The sequence below is a fragment of the Hyperolius riggenbachi genome, chromosome 10 (genome assembly GCF_040937935.1).
Source record: "Hyperolius riggenbachi isolate aHypRig1 chromosome 10, aHypRig1.pri, whole genome shotgun sequence".
Lineage (NCBI taxonomy): Eukaryota > Metazoa > Chordata > Amphibia > Anura > Hyperoliidae > Hyperolius > Hyperolius riggenbachi.
Window position 1 is genome coordinate 267,265,068 of NC_090655.1, and position 21,018 is coordinate 267,286,085.

The window sequence follows — 21,018 nt, forward strand, 5'->3', positions numbered from 1 at the left end:
ATGGGAGTGTACCAGCTATAGTGAGTGCAGGGCTTGTGGTATGGGAGTGTATCAGCTATAGTGAGTGCAGGGCTTGTGGTATGGGGGTGTATCAGCTATAGTGAGTGCGGGGCTTGTGGTATGGGGAGTGTATCAGCTATAGTGAGTACAGGGCTTGTGGTATGCTATAGTGAGTGCAGGGCTTGTGGTATAGGGAGTGTATCAGCTATAGTGGGGGCAGGACTTGTGGTATAGGGAGTGTATAAGCTATAGTGAGTGCAGGGCTTGTGGTATGGGAGTGTATCGGCTATAGTGAGTGCAGGGCTTGTGGTACGGGGGTGTATCAGCTATAGTGAGTGCAGGGCTTGTGGTATGGGGGTGTATCAGTTATAGTGAGTGCAGGGCTTGTGGTATGGGAGTGTATTGGCTATAGTGAGCACAGGGCTTGTGGTATGGGAGTGTATCCGCTATAGTGAGTGCAGGGCTTGTGTTATGTGAGTGTATCAGCTATAGTGAGTGCAAGGCTTGTGGTATGGGAGTGTATCAGCTATAGTGAGTGCAGGGCTTGTGGTATAATAATAATAATAATAATAATAATGGCAGTATTTGTATAGCGCCTTTCTCCTGTCGGACTCAAAGCGCTTGCGAGGCAGCCACTAGAGCGCACTCAGTAGGCAGTAGCAGTGTTAAGGAGACTTGCCCAAGAAACTCCTTACTGAAATAGGTGCTGGCTTACTGAACAGGCAGAGCCAAGATTTGAACCCAGGTCTCCTGTATCAGAGGCAGAGCCCTAACCATTACACTATCTAGCCACTGTATGGGGGTGTATCAGTTATAGTGAGTGCAGGGCTTGTGGTATGGGAGTGTATCAGCTAAAATGAGCACAGGGCTTGTGGTATGGGAGTGTATCCGTTATAGTGAGTGCGGGGCTTCTGGTATGGGTGTGTATCAGCTATATATAGTGAGTGCAGGGCTTCTGGTATGGGAGTGTATCAGCTAAAAGCAAGGTTTGTTGGAATTTATTAGCTGGGGTCAGTGCAAAGGTCAACTGGGAACTCCAGTTTCCTTCTAGTCTCACATCCCATAAACACACACAGAAAGGTTATTTGTTCTCTTCACTCCTCCAACTAATGAAAAAGGACTACAAAGAGTTTAACGGGCACATAAGTGGATGTCCCAGTCTACACAATTTTTCCAATAATTTTCCCTCTTCCTCCCAGTCTGGTGCAAGAAATGGACACTTCTTGTAACTATATAGCAACATCCAAATGGCAGCTCTACGTGTCCAGTATGTGGACTAATAATAATAATTATTATTTTTATTGTAAATGGCAGAGTGCAGGTGAGTTTACAAACCTAGGCTGCAGTTAGCCTATTTACCACAAGATGGCGACCTCACATCTCCCAGGTGGAACGCACAGACAGGAAGTAGTGAAACCAAAGACAGGAAATGGTGCAACAGAGTTTTTGCAGGAGGTGGAGATGAGACACGGCTGGAAGAGGTAATTGTGTGACCCTTGTTATATATTATTGGGCAGGGCAGAGGTCGGGGTGGACATACTTGTTATATATTGGTAGAGCAGAGGTCGGGGTGGACATACTTGCTATATATTGAGCAGAGCAGAGGTCGGGGTGGACATATTTGTTATATATTGGGCAGAGCTGAGGTCGGGGTGAACACACGTGTTATATATTGGGAAGAGCAGAGGTCGGGGTGGACATACTTGTTACATGTTGGGAAGAGCAGAGATTGCGGTGGACATACTTGTTATTAGAGATGGCCCGAACGTTTCGAATGCGGACATGTTCGTGTCGAAATGTGAAGGTGTCGAAATGTGTTTAGCGAGGTCGACCCGCACCCTATACTACATCATTGGGCCAAACTTTGACCCTCTTCATCACAGTCAGCAGAGACATGACAGCCAATCAGGCTGCACTCCCTCCTGGAAAGCCCCCCCCCCCCACCCATAAAAGGCTGCAAATTCGGTTGGAGCTCAGTAGGATACTGGCCACCCTGTCCTGGCTGCAGAGAGGAGCAAGAAATCCCAAAAGGATGCTGCAAGCTGCCTCACAAATTTCCCTTCAGAGCACTACGAGGCAGAGGGAAGGGAACATGCAGGCCCGGCCCACCCATGACGCCAAGTGAGGTGTCTTCCTTAAGACTGTACCTTCAACATAAAAACTAGTATGGATGAATGGCACTGCAGCATCATCTCTGACACAGTTGATCTGTGTGTTACATAGTTATTTGGTTTGAAAAAAGACATTCGTCCATCGAGTTCAACCAGAGAACAAAGTATAACACCAGCCTGCTCCCTCACATATCCCTGGTGATCCAGAGGAAGGCAAAAAACCCTTACAAGGCATGGTCCAATTAGCCCCGAAAGGGAAAAAATTCCTTCCCGACTCCAGATGGCAATCAGATAAATCCCTGGATCAACATCACTGGGCATTACCTAGTAATTGTAGCCATGGATATCTTTCAACGCAAAAAAAAGCATCTAAGCCCCCTTTAAATGCAGGTATAGAATGTGCCATAACTACTTCCTGTGGCAATGCATTCCACATCTTAATCACTCTTACTGTAAAGAACCCTTTCCTCATTAAATGGCTAAAATGTTTTTCCTCCAGGCGCAGATCATGTCCTCTAGTCCTTTGAGAAGGACTAGGGACAAAAAGCTCATCTGTCAAGCTTTTATATAGCCCTCTGATGTATTTATACATGTTAATTAGATCCCCTCTAAGGTGTCTTTTCCCTAGACTAAATAAACCCAGTTTATCTAACCTTTCTTGGTAAGTGAGACCTTCCATCCCACGTATTAATTTTGTTGCTCGTCTCTGCACCTGCTCTAAAACTGCAATATCTTTCCTGTAATGTGGTTCCCAGAACTGAATTCCATATTCCAGATGTGGCCTTACTAGAGAGTTAAACAGGGGCAATATTATGCTAGCATCTCGAGTTTTTATTTCCCTTTTAATGCATCCCAAAATTGTGTTAAATTTAGCTGCAGCGGCTTGGCATTGAGTATGATTATTTAACTTGTTGTCGATGAGTACTCCTAAGTCCTTCTCCAAGTTTGATGTCCCCAACTGTATCCCATTTATTTTGTATGGTGCTAGACCATTGGTACCACCAAAATGCATGACTTTACATTTTTCAACATTGAATTTCATCTGCCATTTATGTGCCCATATAGCCATCCTATCCAGACCCTGTTGCAATATGTAACTATCTTCCTGAGAGTTGATGATTCTGCACAATTTTGTATCTTCTGTAAAAATAGCAACATTGCTTTCTACTGCATCTACCAGGGCATTAATAAATAAATTGAAGGGCTGGCCCCAGTACAGACCCCTGTGGGAACCCACTGCTAACGGTCACCTATTTTGAGTATGATCCATTGACCACAACTCTTTGTTTTCTGTCCATTAGCCAGTTCCCTATCCATGCACACAGGCTCTTCCCCAGTCCTTGCATTCTCAACTTTTGCACAAGACTTTTGTGGGGAACAGTGTCGAAGGCCTTTGCAAAGTCCAAGTATATCACATCTACAGCATTCCCAATATCCACATTAGTGTTCACTACCTCATAAAAGCTGAGCATGTTAGTCAAACAGGACCTGTCTTTAGTAAACCCATGTTGATGCTGAGAAATAAGATTATTTTCTATTATGAAGTCATGTATAGTATCTCTTATGCTGGGCATACACGGCAGTTTCTCTCCTTATCAATCGAGCCGCTGATGGCTCAATTGATAATATCCGACAGGTCCGATGACCTGCCGGATAGATTCCCGCTCGATCCCCGCCGGCGGGGAATCTAGCGGCTCATAAGGAGCGCTGGCGGGACGAGCGGGAATCAATCCGCGGGGACGCGGCGGGAGTCGATCCATCGGTTAATCGGCCGCCGGATCGACTCAGGTATGCCCAGCATTAAGCTTACAGGTCTATAATTTCCTGGATCTGATTTTGTGACCTTCTTAAATAATGGGAAAATGTGGGCTGTACGCCAATCCACTGGGACTTCTCTGCCAGTTGAAAGAGATTCACAAAAGATAAGATAAGGGTGTTTATCTATAACTGAACTTAATTCCCTTAGGACCCGAGGATGCATGCCATCCGGGCCAGGTGCCTTGTCTATTTTAAATTTATTTAGTCTTGCCTTCACTTCTTCCTGCGTTAAGTATTCAATATTACAGTTGGAAGATTGAGACTCTTCTGCATCTGTAATTTGCAACAGTGATGTTTCCCTTGTGAAGACAGAAGCAAAGAAAGCATTTAATAACTGACTTACCTTGGTCATCCACCATTGAGTTCCCACCCTCATCCTTTAGGAGTCCAATACAGTCAACCTTTCTTTTTTTAGAGTTGATGTACTTGTAAAACTTTTTTGGGTTAGATTTGATATCCCTAGCGATTTGATTTTCAGCTTCGATCTTTGCCAGCCTTATTTCTTTTTTACCATTTTTATTGCACTCCTTATAATTGCTTAATCCAGTAGAATTGAAGACAAGAGAAGGGGCACTGCTTCTTTAAAATTCCTTTATTCCGGTGGGGGAAATAGCAGGTACACAGCAGTGGGGGTGGAAAGAGCCTGACAGCTGTTTCGCTGGTTTAAACCAGCTTCTTCAGAGGCAGAGTGCCCCTTCTCTTGTCTTCAATTCTACTGGATACAACAAACTTGTGGATGAGCACGCTCCTTGGTCCTGTGTCCGGTGTGTCTGCCCTGCAGCATTTGGTGCCAGATACTGTGCTTTTTCTTCTCCAAATTTATTATAATTGCTTAATGCAGCCTCGGTCCCCTCCTGTTTTAGGACCTTATAGGCATTCTCTTTCCCCTTCATTTTATCTCTAACCTTTCTATTCATCCATAGGGACCTTTTTTATTCCTAGACATTTTGTTTCCATATGGGATATACATACTACAATATTAATTGAGAATAAGTTTAAAAGCTTGCCATTTCCCTTGAGTGTCCACCCCTTGTAGTACATTAGCCCAGTTCACCAAACTTAGTGCCTGTCTTAGTTGATTGAACTTTGCTTTTCTAAAATTCATAGTTTTAGTGGTCCTGCTGCCCTGCGGCCTATCAGTCACCAGATCAAACGTTATGTTGTGATCACTATTTCCCAAATGTTCTTGAACCTGCACATTTGATTCATTTTTTGGTCTATAAGAAATGATCAAATCCAGTAACGCATTCCCCCTAGTTGGTTCAGTTACCATTTGAGTCAAGTAATTGTCCTGTAATGCTGCCAGAAATCTGCTGCTTTTACCAGAATGGGTAGCCTCAATACTCCAGTCAATGTCTGGAAAGTTGAAGTTGCCCATAACTATGACCTCATTTTTACTTCAGCTTTTTACATCTGCTGTAGTAATTGCAGTTCTGCAGCTTCATGAATATGTGGTGGCCTGTAGCATACCCCAATAAGCTATTGGCAACCTTTATTTCCACCATGAATATTTTCCCAAACGGACTCCACATCTTCACAATCTTCCTCCATCTCATCGTTCAGGACAGCTGTAAAAGAATTCTTAACAAAGAGACAAACCCCTCCACCTTTTTTCCCTGTTCTATCCCTCCTAAACACATTGTATCCCTCTAAGTTCGCTATCCAGTCATGGCTTTCATCCATCCGTGTCTCGGTTATTTCCACAATGTCATAGCCTTTGTCAATCAGAATGAACTCTAGTTCGTCCATTTTAGTTGCAAGGCTCCCAGCATTGGTTACCATGCACTTTGTTTTTACCACCAAATTTTCCAATTTTGGTTACATGAAATGGGTTACTTGAAGTTTTACCAACCTCCTTAATCTTTACACTGTCCCCACCCCCCATAATGTTAGGCTCCCACTGTCTTTTTACCTCATCTTGTCTACATATTGAGACTTTATCCTCCCACCTCCCCCCCCCAGATCTTAGTTTAAAATCTCCTCCAACCGTTTAGTCATCTTCTCCCCCAATGCAGCTGCACCCTCCCCATTAAGGTTCAGCCCATCCCTGCTGTAGAACCTGTAGCCGACTGCAAAGTCTGCCCAGTTCTCCAGGAACCCAAACCCTTCCTTCCTACACCAATTCCTCAGCCACTTATTCTCTAAGCTCCCTCTGTCTCTCAGATGTAGCACGTGGCACTGGCAGTATTTCAGAAAACACCACCTTCAAGGTCCCTGCTTAAAGTTTATCTCCAAGTACCTGAAAATCATCTTTGAAGATCCTCCATCTCCCACTAACTTTGTCATTGGTGCCAATGTGTATCATGACAGCCGGGTTTTCCCCAGCCCCACACAATAATCTGTAAATTCTTCCCGCTACATGCCGAACCCGAGCACCCGGGAGACAACAGGCTGTACAGCATTCACGGTTACTTCGACAGATTACCCTATCTGTGTGCCTAATAATTGAATCCCCTACCACCAGTATCTGTCTAGCCTTAGCTGCACTCCTATTCCCATTCTCATTGCAGCAGTCTGTCCCTTGGTTGCTACGGGACACATCCTGCTGCAGCGTTGCTACTCCAGAATCATCATCCCCAATATTACGCAAACAAGCATACTTATTAGGGAGGGACAACTCGGGACTAGCCTCCCTGCCACTTTTTCCCCTACCCCTTCTAACTGTGACCCAACTAGCGGCTACCTCTACTTCTTGCTCCGGCTGTACTCCACCCACCTTCACTTAACCGGTTCCCTCCAGTGTCTGGATCGTGAGATCCAAGCTCATCTCCATGTTGTGTATGCGTCTCAGTGTTGCGAGATGCTTATTTAGCTCTGCGACTTCCGCCTCTAATTGAGCAACACGCACACACCCAGGGCAACAGTAAACACCCTAATCTGCTGATCAAGGCATGCATACATATTGCAGCATGTACACTGTACTGCATTCTCAAACATGATGACTTTTGTGTGGGGAAAAATTACTTAACGTAAACTGTGGTGGTAAAAGATGAAACAGGAGAGTGAGTGAAGCTGGGGTGGAGGAGAGGGAGTGAAGCTGGGGAGTGAGTGAAGCTAGGGTGGAGGAGAGGGAGAGGGAGTGAAGCTGGGGTGGAGGAAAGGGAGAGTGAGTGAAGCTGGGGTGGAGGAGAGGGAGAATGAGTGAAGCGGGGGACTGAGTGAATCTGGGGTGGAGGAGAGGGAGAGGGAGTGAAGCTGGGGAGTGGGTGAAGCTGGGGTGGAGGAGAGGGAGTGAAGCTGGGGTGGAGGAGAGGGAGAGGGAGTGAAGCTGGGGAGTGAGTGAAGCTGGGGTGGAGGAGAGGGAGAGGGAGTGAAGCTGGGGGGTGAGTGAAGTTGGGGTGGAGGAGAGGGAGTGAAGCTGGGGAGTGAGTGAAGCTGGGGTGGAGGAGAGGGAGTGAAGCTGGGGAGTGAGAGACGTTCGGGTGGAGGAGAGGGAGAGGGAGTGAAGCTGGGCAGTGAGTGAAGCTGGGGTGGAGGAGAGGGAGTGAAGCTGGGGAGTGAGAGACGTTCGGGTGGAGGAGAGGGAGAGGGAGTGAAGCTGGGCAGTGAGTGAAGCTGGGGTGGAGGAGAGGGAGTGAAGCTGGGGTGAAGTCCTCAAAACTTAAAGGCTACACCACAACGTGCCTAGCACATTCTAACCAATGCAAAAAATGCAATATTGGTTGAAAGTAATTTTTTTTTAAGTCCTTACCTGCTGCTTAAAGTACTGACTCTCTTTGTGCCTGTGTTGTAACGCCTGTCTTTAACGCCTATGCCACTTGTGTCGAAGCCACTTAGTGAGTAAGCCACAGACTGAGCAAGCTCAGGTACTGAGTCCTGAAGCTGACCAAATACCTCCTGTTGCAGCTAGTCCCTCCCCCTAGCTAATTGCCTGTCTGCTAAGCAAACTGGAGGGAAAAGAAAAAAATATACGTTTAAAAAGTGACACTTGCTGCTCTAGATATCAGATGAACTGCAATACACAAGCCACCAGATATCACAACAGCAAAACACAATTTACAAACAACAGCAATGTATTATAATCAGTGCTCACAGTTCCCATCAGTGAAGTGAAATCAGCCCTCCACCAGAATGTTGTGTGAGAGACAATGCCAGAAGTGCCAACAGCCTCATTCTAACAACATTGATACGCAGAAGTATCAATTCATAGGTATGTACTTTAATGCGGTTTAAAGTTTTTTATTGTTTATGTTTTTGTATTATAGAATGATAGAGTTATATCTTTAAGCAAATTTCTGCTTCTGGAAGGTGCAATTGTAATGTCTGGAGTTATTATAGCACTCTGTAGACTTCTTAGGGGAACTTCCTCCTGGTCACTAATATGAATAACAACAGCATGTAACATATCAGATGTTTGGACTTTCATTAAAAAATTTTGTAAAAAAAAACCCCTCTTCCAGCCAATAGTGAGTCTTGTCTGTATCCTTGTACATTACACCAGCCAAGGCCACTCCCACATCCACTACATCATTTTCACTGCCAATAGCTCCCCCCTACGCGTTTCATCCTAAGAAGATCAGACTCATCAGGGGTGCTCTGGTGACGACATTGCTAACCCATTAAGGTAATGGCAGTATTACACTATTCCAGTTTGTCATTTAAAGGTGGAAATACTTATTGATCACCGGACTGGTTTTTTCATACAAGAGTCACAGCAGGTTATTGGTTGAGCGCAGCAGTTTGCTATTGTATTTGGAATTTATTGCTAATTAACTGTAGGCCTCTGCTCCCATCTTCCTCCATCTACCGCTGCCGACACTGCTGTAACCTCCCAGGAATGTGTGCATGGAGAGGAGGAGAGAAGCACCAGATGATGAGCAAGGCACACTGGGAGAGAGGACTGTGGTACTGAATGTGCAGGAGACCACAGTTTATGGGATATTATCACCCCCGAGCTAATTATGTTCTTTTCTGTGCTCTGTTTATTACTGCTAATACCTTACAGATATAATTTGTTGTCCTTTTCAGAACTGATATCTGAACTCAAAGAACAAGAGACGTATGTGAGGAGTGATCAGCAGTCTGTGGGGGTGGGTGACATGATGGGGACAATTAAAGAGGAAGAAGAAAATACGAATGTGAGGAGTGATCAGCAGTCTATGGAGGTGGGTGACATGATGGGGACAATGAAAGAGGAAGAAGAAGAGACATATGTGAGGAGTGATCAGCAGTCTGTGGAGGAAGGTTTAATAATAAGAGTGATTAAAGAGGAAGAAGAAGAGACATATGTGAGGAGTAATCGGCAGTCTATGGACGGTTTAATAATAAGAGTGATTAAAGAGGAAGAAGAGGATACATATGTGTGGAGTGATCAGCAGTCTGCAGATGACGGTGACATGATGAGGACAACTATAGATGAGGAGCTTATAGAGGGTAAAACAGGTGAGTAATCACCATTAAATATTGAATATCTCTAGTTATTATGACTGTGTCACTGATCACAGACTGGCCATATTAGGGGTTATGCTATGTACGCATGTTAGATTTTTTGTTATCTAAAACCATCTTTCTTGATTGTATTTGGTGACAGCTTGCTAACAATAACAGTACAGACACCCTGATTGCTTTGGGGTGCGCTGTTCTATTTTGTCACACATAGGGCTACCGGCCTGTAATAAGCTGTTAATGGTCACTATACATTACTGTACACAGACTGGTCACAGTAGGGGTGACTTAGTGTTACCGGCCTGTAATAAGCTGATAATGGTCACTGTACATTACTGTACACAGATTGGTCACAGTAGGGGTGACTTAGTGTTACCCGCCTGTAATAAGCTGATAATGGTCACTGTACATTACTGTACACAGATTGGTCACAGTAGGGGTGACTTAGTGTTACCGGCCTGTAATAAGCTGATAATGGTGACTGTACATTACTGTACACAGATTGGTCACAGTAGGGGTGACTTAGTGTTACCCGCCTGTAATAAGCTGATAATGGTCACTGTACATTACTGTACACAGATTGGTCACAGTAGGGGTGACTTAGTGTTACCGGCCTGTAATAAGCTGATAATGGTCACTGTACATTACTGCACACAGATTGGTTACAGTAGGGGGTGACTTAGTGTTACCGGCCTGTAATAACCTGATAATGGTCACTATACATAACTGTACACAGACTGGTCACAATAGGGGTGACTTAGTGTTACTGGCCTGTAATAAGCTGATAATGGTCACTGTACATTACTGTACACAGATTGGTCACAGTAGGGGGTCACTTAGTGTTACTAGCCTGTAATATGCTGATAATGGTCACTGTACATTACTGTACACAGATTGGTCACAGTAGGGGGTCACTTAGTGTTGCCGGCCTGTAATAAGCTGATAATGGTCACTGTACATTACTGTACACAGACTGGTCACAGTAGGGGTGACTTAGTGTTACTGGGCTGTAATAAGCTAATAATGGTCACTGTACATTACTGCACACAGATTGGTCACAGTAGGGGTGACTTAGTGTTACCGGCCTGTAATAAGCTAATAATGGTCACCGTACATTACTGTATACACAGATTGGACTCCAGTGTCCCTCCTCTCCATATACCCCCTTCATCTCATCACTTCTGCCCCCCCCCCCCCCCCCCTTCACCAGTGCTTGGGGTCCTCTAAAGACAAGGTAGACTGATGACGGGGATTGTGGGCTGATCCCTCAGGTGACAAACACTAAGTCAGCCTACAGGCTGACAGCACATTCTGTTGCAACAGGTGGGTGGGGTGTCGGGCTGATGGAGCGGCACCAATGTGACATCACACGGTGGGCGTGGTCACACAAGGTATGGGCTGTCTCTTGGCTGAGTTGGTAAGTCTGGCAGATCGCTGGTTGGATGATGAACGCTGGTAGGAGGCTGCTGTACACATGCCGGATTATCAGCCGCCTCAGCTGACTTTAATCTAGCGTGTGGGCGGGGCTTTACCTCCATTCCTCTGCAGTCTCCGAATCGCAATTGTGGCAAAATCAGTGTGATTTTATGAAATTGCAGCAAAAATCACTGCCTCTGCGATTCTGAGCCCCTAAGAAGGCTTCCCCCCTCTGTGCCCCGCAGCTTCCTGGGTGCCGGTGTGTTCCCTCCCTCCCTGTAAACAGCTTTTCCACATGGGACACAACGTAACATATAAATATAAGCATTATATGACATCATTTATAATATAGTTTATAACAAATTACATATGTAACGTGTTTCAGTTTCTCTGATTGTGTCACCCTGGAGGTAAACCACCTCCTCTGTCTTCATTTTATTGGTTTTATACAATTGTATCAGCTCTGGGTGCCTCTTTCCCCCTTTGCATTGTCACCTCCTCACCAGGAGGGCTCGGGCTCCAGCTTGGGCCACCAGGCCTGTCCCACCAACTATAGCTTTATCAAGAGTGTGACCAAGACCTAGAGGAAGCCCTGGGGAGCCGAGTGCAGACTGATTCCTCCACATGCCTATATGGCTGGTGCCCTAAATAGCAGCCTTATTTTGTGAGTTTCCCTTCACACTCCACACATCACCAGCTCAGCATTAATACTACACAATCTGGGCTCCCTTTGTCTCTGTATATTTTATAAGGTGATGAACATCTTATCTCTCAGATGAGGATACATCGGTAATAAGAATGTGTAAGTGACGCCACATTGCTCTACACACATAAGGCCTGGAATCCACTACAAAGCGCTAGCGTTTTTAATGAGCGTTTTGTAAGCGATTTGATGAGCGTTTTCTGGTGATTTTGGTAGCGATTTTAAAAAGTGTCAGCGTTTTGCCAGCGATTGTGTAGCAATTTGCGATTAGTGTTCTTAATTCTGATTGGTCCTTTCAATTAATTAGAATTTTTTTACAGTATGCAGTAATATAAAAACGCTTGCAAAATCGCTCTGTGTAGGTTTTGATGAATGATTATGCCAGCGTTTATATACTTTACATTGCAGAAACGCTAATTCTAACGCTAAACGCTAAAAATGCTGCATATCCTGCATTTGCGATTTTGGTAATCGCTCCAGTAAATTTTGGCCCATCCATTTACATTAGCTGAGCGTTTAGGGAAATCGCTAGCGTTTTGAAAACCTCCCTAAATGCTATAAAAAATCGCTTTAGTGGGTTCCAGCCCTGACATAGATTTCTTGCTATAAGTACATAGAGGTCTGTTGTCACAGGAGTAACACATTGCTTCCATTGTCTCAGCAAGCTCTGCAACTTGCTGCTTTCCATGTATGGCCAATGCTTAGAGGATCAATGAGATGCAAATAACTCTGACTTGTATGCAAATTGTATGCAGATAACCACATTTGTCAGTATATGTGTTTCATTGGCTGAATTCCAAGCTACATAAAATTAGCATGCAAGGCAAAGTTATAGTCATGTGATTGGCCGCCTGTAATGAGCACAACCTTCTGCAGTTCCCTGTCAGACTGATAACATGTGATGTCAGTGAGGGGTTGGTTCACACCCGGGTGCATTTGGTGAGCGTTTCAGTGATGTGTTGCCTGCTGGTGATCAGTAAAGCGCAGTGACCAATGTATCCCTATGGGATCGTCCTCGCTGCAGCGCTTGCAATGTGCATAAACCACAAACACGCCACATGCAGCGTTGTGCCGGTGATCGGGATGTGATTGTCGTTGTCTTAAATATGAATCGTGAATTGCAGATATCAACAAATCGCTAAAATTTCATGATGCAAAATCGCAATTGCAATAGCTGGGTGATTGCGATTTACATTTTCCTATCCAAATTTTAACCAGTCCTGACATGCCAAAAACTCTGAGATGGTGCAAATTGTATGCTAATTTTATGCAAAGTTATGCAGCTGCTGCATTTTGTCCATTTCTAATCTACATAAACTTTGCAACAACTTGGAATTATCAGCAGCTCACTGGCCATCCATAATGATAATTGTTCCTCCACTCAGAATTCTCTAACAGGAAGTGATGATGTTTCTCTATTTGCAGGGCGGAGTCCCGGCATCAGGAACCTCTCAGAGACTCGTCTCTCTGTATCCACAGACTGTATAACGGATGGTGATGTCACTGGACAAGAGTCTCCTGCAGATATCCTGGTTGCTGCAGATATTCCCCCAGACTCCTCTCACCTGTCTAAACCTGAGGGGCCTCATACCCAACACAGCTCTTCCCCTGCTGGAGGGTCTTATTCCTGTTCCTGGTGTGGGAAATGTTTTGGATGTAAATCAGATCTTGTCATGCATGAGAGATCACACACTGGTGAAAAGACCCATTCATGTGCTGAGTGTGGGAAATGTTTTGCACAGAAATCACATCTTGTCAGACATGAGAGATCTCACACTGGTGAAAAACCATATGCATGTTCTGAGTGTGGAAAATGTTTTGCACAGAAATCACATCTTGTCATACATGAGAGGTCTCACACTGGTGAGAAGCCATATTCATGTGCCGAGTGTGGAAAATGTTTTGTTCATAAAGCACAGCTTGTTAGCCATGAGCGATCTCACACTGGTGAGAAGCCCTATTCATGTGCTGAGTGTGGGAAATGTTTTGGGCGTAAATCACATCTTGACACACATGAGAAAACTCATACTGGTGAAAAGCCATATACATGTGTGGAGTGTGGGAAATGTTTTGCACGTAAATCACAGCTTATCATACACATGAAATCTCACACTGGTGAGAAGCCATATTCATGTGCTGAGTGTGGAAAATGTTTTAATTGGAAATCACATCTTGTCTTACATCAGAGATCTCACACTGGTGAGAAGCCCTATTCATGTGTTGAGTGTGGGAAATGTTTTGGGTGTAAATCTAATCTTGTCAAACATGGGAGATCTCACACTGGTGAGAAGCCCTATTCATGTTCTGAGTGTGGGAAATGTTTTGTACAGAAATCAGACCTTGTCATACATGAGAGATCTCACACTGGTAAAAAGCCCTTTTCATGTGCTGAGTGTGGGAGATGTTTTGGGCGTAATTCAAACCTCCTTAAACATAAGAGAGTTCACACTGATGAGAAGTCCTATACATTTTCTTAGTGTGGGAAATGTTTTTGCATGCAAATCACAGCGTGTCAGTCTTGAGAGATTTCAAACTGAAGAGATACCCTATTCATGTACTGAGTGGGGGAAATGTGTTGGGCATAAAATGTAAATGATAGCTTGTGAGTCATCAGAGGTCCCACACTGGTGAAATGACATATTTATGTTCTGAGTGTGCAAAATATTTTAGGCGTAAAGCACGCTTTGTCAGCCATGAGAGATCTCACACCTGTGAGAATTCTTATTGGTGAGCTGAGTGTGCAAAATTATTGCACAGAAAGCAAATCTTATTTTCAAGTGCTGAGTGTGGGAAATGTCTTGGCCAAAGTGTTTGATACACTTTGTCTATTTATTTTTTTCTTGCCCAAGGAAGCATAATTACACAGCATCCTGAGGAAGCTTTTATGCTACTCAGTGTATTTGTTTGTAAAGCAAGTCCCTGAACTGAGGTGACATAGTGAGATAAATATGGGCACATATAGTACTAAGCCTAGTTGGAACTTGCCTGTGATCACTTTTTATATTTTCCATTATAAGGGTTGATAAACTAGGAGCCTTATCTATGCAAATAAGGCAGGTTCTGCAGCCTTATGCAGCCACGGCTCTCCTGGAAGGTAAATAAAAGCCAAAACATATCTGGCTGAACAAACTCTCTTGATAAGAAGAGGGTGTTATAAAGTGAATTATTTGTTTTTGTTGAGAGTTGAATGAGCCAGATTTTATGTCACACTGATATGGCTGCTGTGTACAATTCAGAGTCAGAATTTAACCCCTTTAAATTTAAAACAAGAATGTGAGGCCCCAGGAAACTTCTATATAACATTGTTATTTACCTTCTATAAGCTGCAGATGTGGGAATACTAGACGCTCCCATTTATCCAGACTGAACTGAGGAATGGACATCGGTGTTCTCCCCAGAAATTTTTTTTCCAGCCGGGTGCCATGAAATAGTAGCCGGGTGGCATGAAAAAGTAGTTGGGTGGGGCAAGATGAGAGAATGCAGGGCCGGTGCTTCTGTGAGCAACTCTGCTTACAGCATAGGAGGAGGTGAGCCGATGACAGCCGGGTGCTCAGAAAAACTAGCTGGGTGAAGCACCCGACTAAAAGAGCCTGGGGACAACACTGGACATTTCAGCTAAGCAGTGCTTTTCAGCGCTGCTACATTTGGGCGCAGCCGGCGCCTGCATAGACTTCAATAGGAATCACTCCTATTGCAGCGCTCAGTGAGTAACGTCGGCTCCGTCAGAAGACGGAGCCGAAGTTGCTTAAAAACATAATAATTAGGCCTCCAGCAATTGCTGGAAGCCAAATTATTTCATTCCCCCACTATCCATGTCGGCCTGGAGGGGGAATAGTAATTAAATCGGCCCGGACTTGTGCAGAAGCAGGATCAGTTATATGCCGCTGTATCCTGCGCCCAAGTCTACCGGCGCCGATTTCAAATGTACTCACATTTCAGGAACTCCTACAAAGTCTCCCCTTCCACCACCAGCACTAACAGCTGCACAAGCAATGGACAATGTCCTTACTGTGCATGTATCTGCTTACACTGCCTCCTCTGTGCTGGTAACTCTCACCTGACGTGCTCAGGAGTGACTCTCCCTGTTCCCTTGGCAACATGTCATCACCTCCTACTCTGGGAGGGGCATCAATGATGCAAGGAGGGAGGGAACAGAAACAAAGTCCATGAAAGGAAAGGGAGGAAGTGATGTCAGTGTTATCCTCACAAGATGGAAATAAAGCAAAAGCAGAGAAAATAAAGATTTATATTTTATTGGTCATATATTTACTAAACCTGCCAGAGAAGAATACTGCAGACTGAATAGGTAAGGGAGATCATTCATTTGCTATTGGATAATATAATTTTTATTTTATATGAATTTTCAATTCCCTTTGAGGAAGCAACTTCCTTTTAATATTTGCCATGTGATTATGTAATCGTGTTTCTGCAGGGAAATGACATTTATTGGGTATCAGTATGTATTATGCAATATGCGTCATAACAAGATTACACAGGTGCAGAAATGTGTCTCCCCAACAGAGATATCGGTGCTTAGCTGAGCCTCCTTTTGTAAATATAACAAAGTAAATATACAGGAATTCTGGGGTGGAGGGGGGACAGGTTATTGTTATATGTGTTACTATCACTGCTATAGACACCCCAATGCCTCAGTGCTGCACCCCAAATGTAAATTAGGAGATGATTGCATGCAGGTGTTTGGGCTGGAGGGGAGATACAGGAATTCTGGGGTGGAGAGGGGGACAGGTTATAGTTATATGTGTTACAATCATTGCTATAGACACCCCAATGCCTCAGTGCTGCACCCCAAATGTAAATTAGGAGATGATTGGATACAGGTGTTTGGGCTGGAGGTGAGATACAGGAATTCTGGGGTGGAGAGGAGGACAGGTTATTGTTATATGTGTTACACTCACTGCTATAGACACCCCAATGCCTCAGTGCTGCACCCCAAATGTAAGTTAGGAGATGATAGGATACAGGTGTTTGGGCTGGAGGTGAGATACAGGAATTCTGGGGTGGAGAGGGGGGCAGGTTATTGTTATATGTGTTACACTCACTGCTATAGACACCCCAATGCCTCAGTGCTGCACCCCAAATGTAAATTAGGAGATGATTGCATGCAGGTGTTTGGGCTGGAGGTGAGATACAGGAATTCTGGGGTGAAGAGGGGGACATGTTATTGTTATATGTGTTACTATCACTGCTATAGACACCCCAATGCCTCAGTGCTGCACCCCAAATGTAAATTAGGAGATGATTGCATGCAGGTGTTTGGGCTGGAGGGGAGATACAGGAATTCTGGGGTGGAGAGGGGGACAGGTTATAGTTATATGTGTTACAATCATTGCTATAGACACCCCAATGCCTCAGTGCTGCACCCCAAATGTAAATTAGAAGGAGATAATTGGATACAGGTGTTTGCCCTGGAGGTGAGATACAGGAATTCTGGGGTGGAGAGGGGACAGGTTATTGTTATATGTGTTACAGTCAGTGCTATAGACACCCCAATGCCTCAGTGCTGCACCCCAAATGTAAATTAGGAGATGATTGCATGCAGGTGTTTGGGCTGGAGGGGAGATACAGGAATTCTGGGGTGGAGAGGGGGACAGGTTATTGTTATATGTGTTACAGTCACTGCTATAGACACCCCAATGCCTCAGTGCTGCACCCCAAATGTAAATTAGGAGATGATTGGATACAGGTGTTTGGGCTGGAGGTGAGATACAGGAATTCTGGGGTGGAGAGGGGACAGGTTATTGTTATATGTGTTACAGTCACTGCTATAGACACCCCAATGCCTCAGTGCTGCACCCTAAATGTAAATTAGAAGGAGATGATAGGATACAGGTGTTTGGGCTGGAGGTGAGATACAGGAATTCTGGGGTGGAGAGGAGGACAGGTTATTGTTATATGTGTTACACTCACTGCTATAGACACCCCAATGCCTCAGTGCTGTACCCCAAATGTAAATTAGGAGATGATTGGATACAGGTGTTTGGGCTGGAGGTGAGATACAGGAATTCTGGGGTGGAGAGTGGGACAGGTTATTGTTATATGTGTTACAGTCACTGCTATAGACACCCCAATGCCTCAGTGCTGCACCCCAAATGTAAATTAGAAGGAGATGATAGGATACAGGTGTTTGGGCTGGAGGTGAGATACAGGAATTCTGGGGTGGAGAGGGGGGCAGGTTATTGTTATATGTGTTACACTCACTGCTATAGACACCCCAATGCCTCAGTGCTGCACCCCAAATGTAAATTAGGAGATGATTGGATACAGGTGTTTGGGCTGGAGGTGAGATACAGGAATTCTGGGGTGGAGAGGGGACAGGTTATTGTTATATGTGTTACAGTCACTGCTATAGACACCCCAATGCCTCAGTGCTGCACCCCAAATGTAAATTAGGAGATGATTGCATGCAGGTGTTTGGGCTGGAGGTGAGATACAGGAATTCTGGGGTGGAGAGGGGACAGGTTATTGTTATATGTGTTACAGTCACTGCTATAGACACCCCAATGCCTCAGTGCTGCACCCCAAATGTAAATTAGAAGGAGATGATAGGATACAGGTGTTTGGGCTGGAGGTGAGATACAGGAATTCTGGGGTGGAGAGTGGGACAGGTTATTGTTATATGTGTTACAGTCACTGCTATAGACACCCCAATGCCTCAGTGCTGCACCCCAAATGTAAATTAGAAGGAGATGATAGGATACAGGTGTTTGGGCTGGAGGTGAGATACAGGAATTCTGGGGTGGAGAGGGGGGCAGGTTATTGTTATATGTGTTACACTCACTGCTATAGACACCCCAATGCCTCAGTGCTGCACCCCAAATGTAAATTAGGAGATGATTGGATACAGGTGTTTGGGCTGGAGGTGAGATACAGGAATTCTGGGGTGGAGAGGGGACAGGTTATTGTTATATGTGTTACACTCACTGCTATAGACACCCCAATGCCTCAGTGCTGCACCCCAAATGTAAATTAGAAGCAGATGATTGGATACAGGTGTTTGGGCTGGAGGTGAGATACAGGAATCCTGGGGTGGAGAGGGGGCAGGTTATTGTTATATGTGTTACAATCACTGCTATAGACACCCCAATGCCTCAGTGCTGCACCCCAAATGTAAATTAGGAGATGATTGGATACAGGTGTTTGGGCTGGAGGTGAGATACAGGAATTCTGGGGTGGAGAGGGGGAAAGGTTATTGTTATATGTGTTACACTCACTGCTATAGACACCCCAATGCCTCAGTGCTGCACCCCAAATGTAAATTAGGAGATGATTGGATACAGGTGTTTGGGCTGGAGGTGAGATACAGGAATTCTGGGGTGGAGAGGGGACAGGTTAGTGTTATATGTTACAATCACTGCTATAGACAAATGTGGGAAGCTGTTGCTGGAAACGATTCTGTGTTATGTAACAAAATAAATCCTATTAGAATGGAAATCTGATGCATCTCCAAGTATCTCTCCTGTGATTAAAGCTGCTAATAAAGTTATTCCTCTGGATAATGTGCTGAATATCAGCTGTATATTGTTACCACAGTGTGACGTGTTCTGTTCCTGTGCATGGAATGTAAGATGTACTATTACCTGCATCACTCAGATTTACTGTAATAAATAAATTGCATTGTTACAATGAATGAGGCCATTCTAAGCTCAGTGTTTGTAGCCAGAGCTCTCTGTAACATTGCATCAAACTTTTTATGTTACTTTATGCAGCTTGAGAACGTACCAGTCGAATAAGGATGAGGTGAGGCGCAGTTGGTCCATTATCAAAATGTGTAAATTTGCATTAACTTGGAATTATTTACATCTCATAAACCATTCCTATCTGTCGCCTATGGTGTATACAGGCATAAGCTGGAGCACATGTCGCCCCCATGGAGGTACCCCTCACTTGCTTTCAATAATAAACAGTTCTACTCCGACATGAGCTGCATAATGTCACATATGAAGTCATTGTGTACAATCCCAACCAGGGAATGCCTCATTCAGGAAAACACTGTCTAATACTTCTGTGCAAATACCAGGGATCCTTAGTTACATTTACTGCAGTAACCAAGTAAGATAACCAACCATTCACCAATGTGGCCCCTTATCTGGTGACTCCTCTACCTGGTAACATGCCTCTGTACCTGTGCCATGCTCAAAAAAGAATTAACCCTTCGCACAATCTCATGCAAATGTGCAAACAAATGCATTCACAGATTCACTCATCCAGGCACCACTGTTATCCCTACAGCTAAGTTAAAAGCCGGGGTCTTAGTTCACAGAAGAATGCATTCTTATGCTTAGTCACCTATACTGCGCAGAAGTACCCAGGTAAACATAGGTGTCCTAACTCTGGCCCTGTAACATGCATAGTGCAGACATGCAAACACATTCATTGCATCAAACCTATCTAGGGATTAGCAGCACACATCCTGATGTCCTCTCCTGGGACAGATAGCGCATCTTACCAATCGCACAAGGGAGCTAACGTAATGTATCCATGTGCACCATGCACATACACCAGCACAAGCTGTGTGCATGCTGACAAAACACAAAACATGCATAGTGCAGACAGGCAAACAATAGTTAATAGTTAATGTCCTAACTAGAGGCGATGTGCCTGGATATGTGTTTTTTTCTTGTTACTGTCTCCTGTGGCCAGTGTTTTAATTCAGTGCACTCCCTTTTTCCCCTGTATGTGTTTTTTGTCAGCATGCAAACAGCTTATGCTGGTGTATGTGCATGGTGTGCATGGATACATTACGTTAGCTCCCTTGTGCGATTGGTAAGATGCGCTATCTGTCAGGATGTGTGCTCCTAATCCCTAAATAGGTTTTATGCAATGAATGTTAGAACACCTATGTTTACCTGGGTATTTCTGTGCAGTGTAGGTGACTAAGCAAAATAATGCATTCTTCTGTGAACTAAGACCCCGGCTTATAACTTAGCTGTAGGGATAACCGTGGTGCCTGGATGAGTGAATCTGAATGCATTTGTTTGAACATTTGCATGCGAGTGTGTGCAGGGTTAATTCTTTTTTGCTTTTGTTCTGGCCACACCCCCTTAGCACCTAATTTTCCTTAATAACTTATTTAATGTCCTAACTAGAGGCGATGTGCCTGGGTATGTGGTTTTTTTTCATGTGCCATGCTCAGACCGGACAACTAATGTCAGTCAGGGCATGGCAGGAGGCTGGTGTGGAGCTGCAAGCTCCGGGCATAGTACATAGGCATGCTGCCAGACAGTGTAGGATTGTCCAGGTAAGGTATCACACTGAGGTGTTGGTTAGCTTACCAGTAAGTAAATAGAAATATTTGATTTTTTTTTTATTATTATTATTTTATTTATTTTATTTTTTTGCAATATAGACAATCCATTATTTTTTGTTGTTTAGTGGGCTTGACATCTAAGCACAATTTGCACAGCATGCCATTCAAGTTCTTTCAGTTCGTTCTGCTGGTGGCGTGGTCACAGGCAATCCACCATGTCTGTCACCAGATAAGTTTAAAAACAATAATGGTGCACAAGCCAGCCTGGGGCCCCAGGAACTCTCACTGCCCGGGGCCCCAGAACCAGCATGCAACAC

At 44.5% G+C, this 21,018-nt stretch overlaps 1 pseudogene; it reads left to right on the plus strand.

Moving 5' to 3' along the window:
• Positions 1–1,438: 1,438 nt before the first annotated feature.
• Positions 1,439–21,018, plus strand: part of LOC137537171 (zinc finger protein 585A-like) — a 34,351-nt pseudogene continuing 14,771 nt past the window's right edge.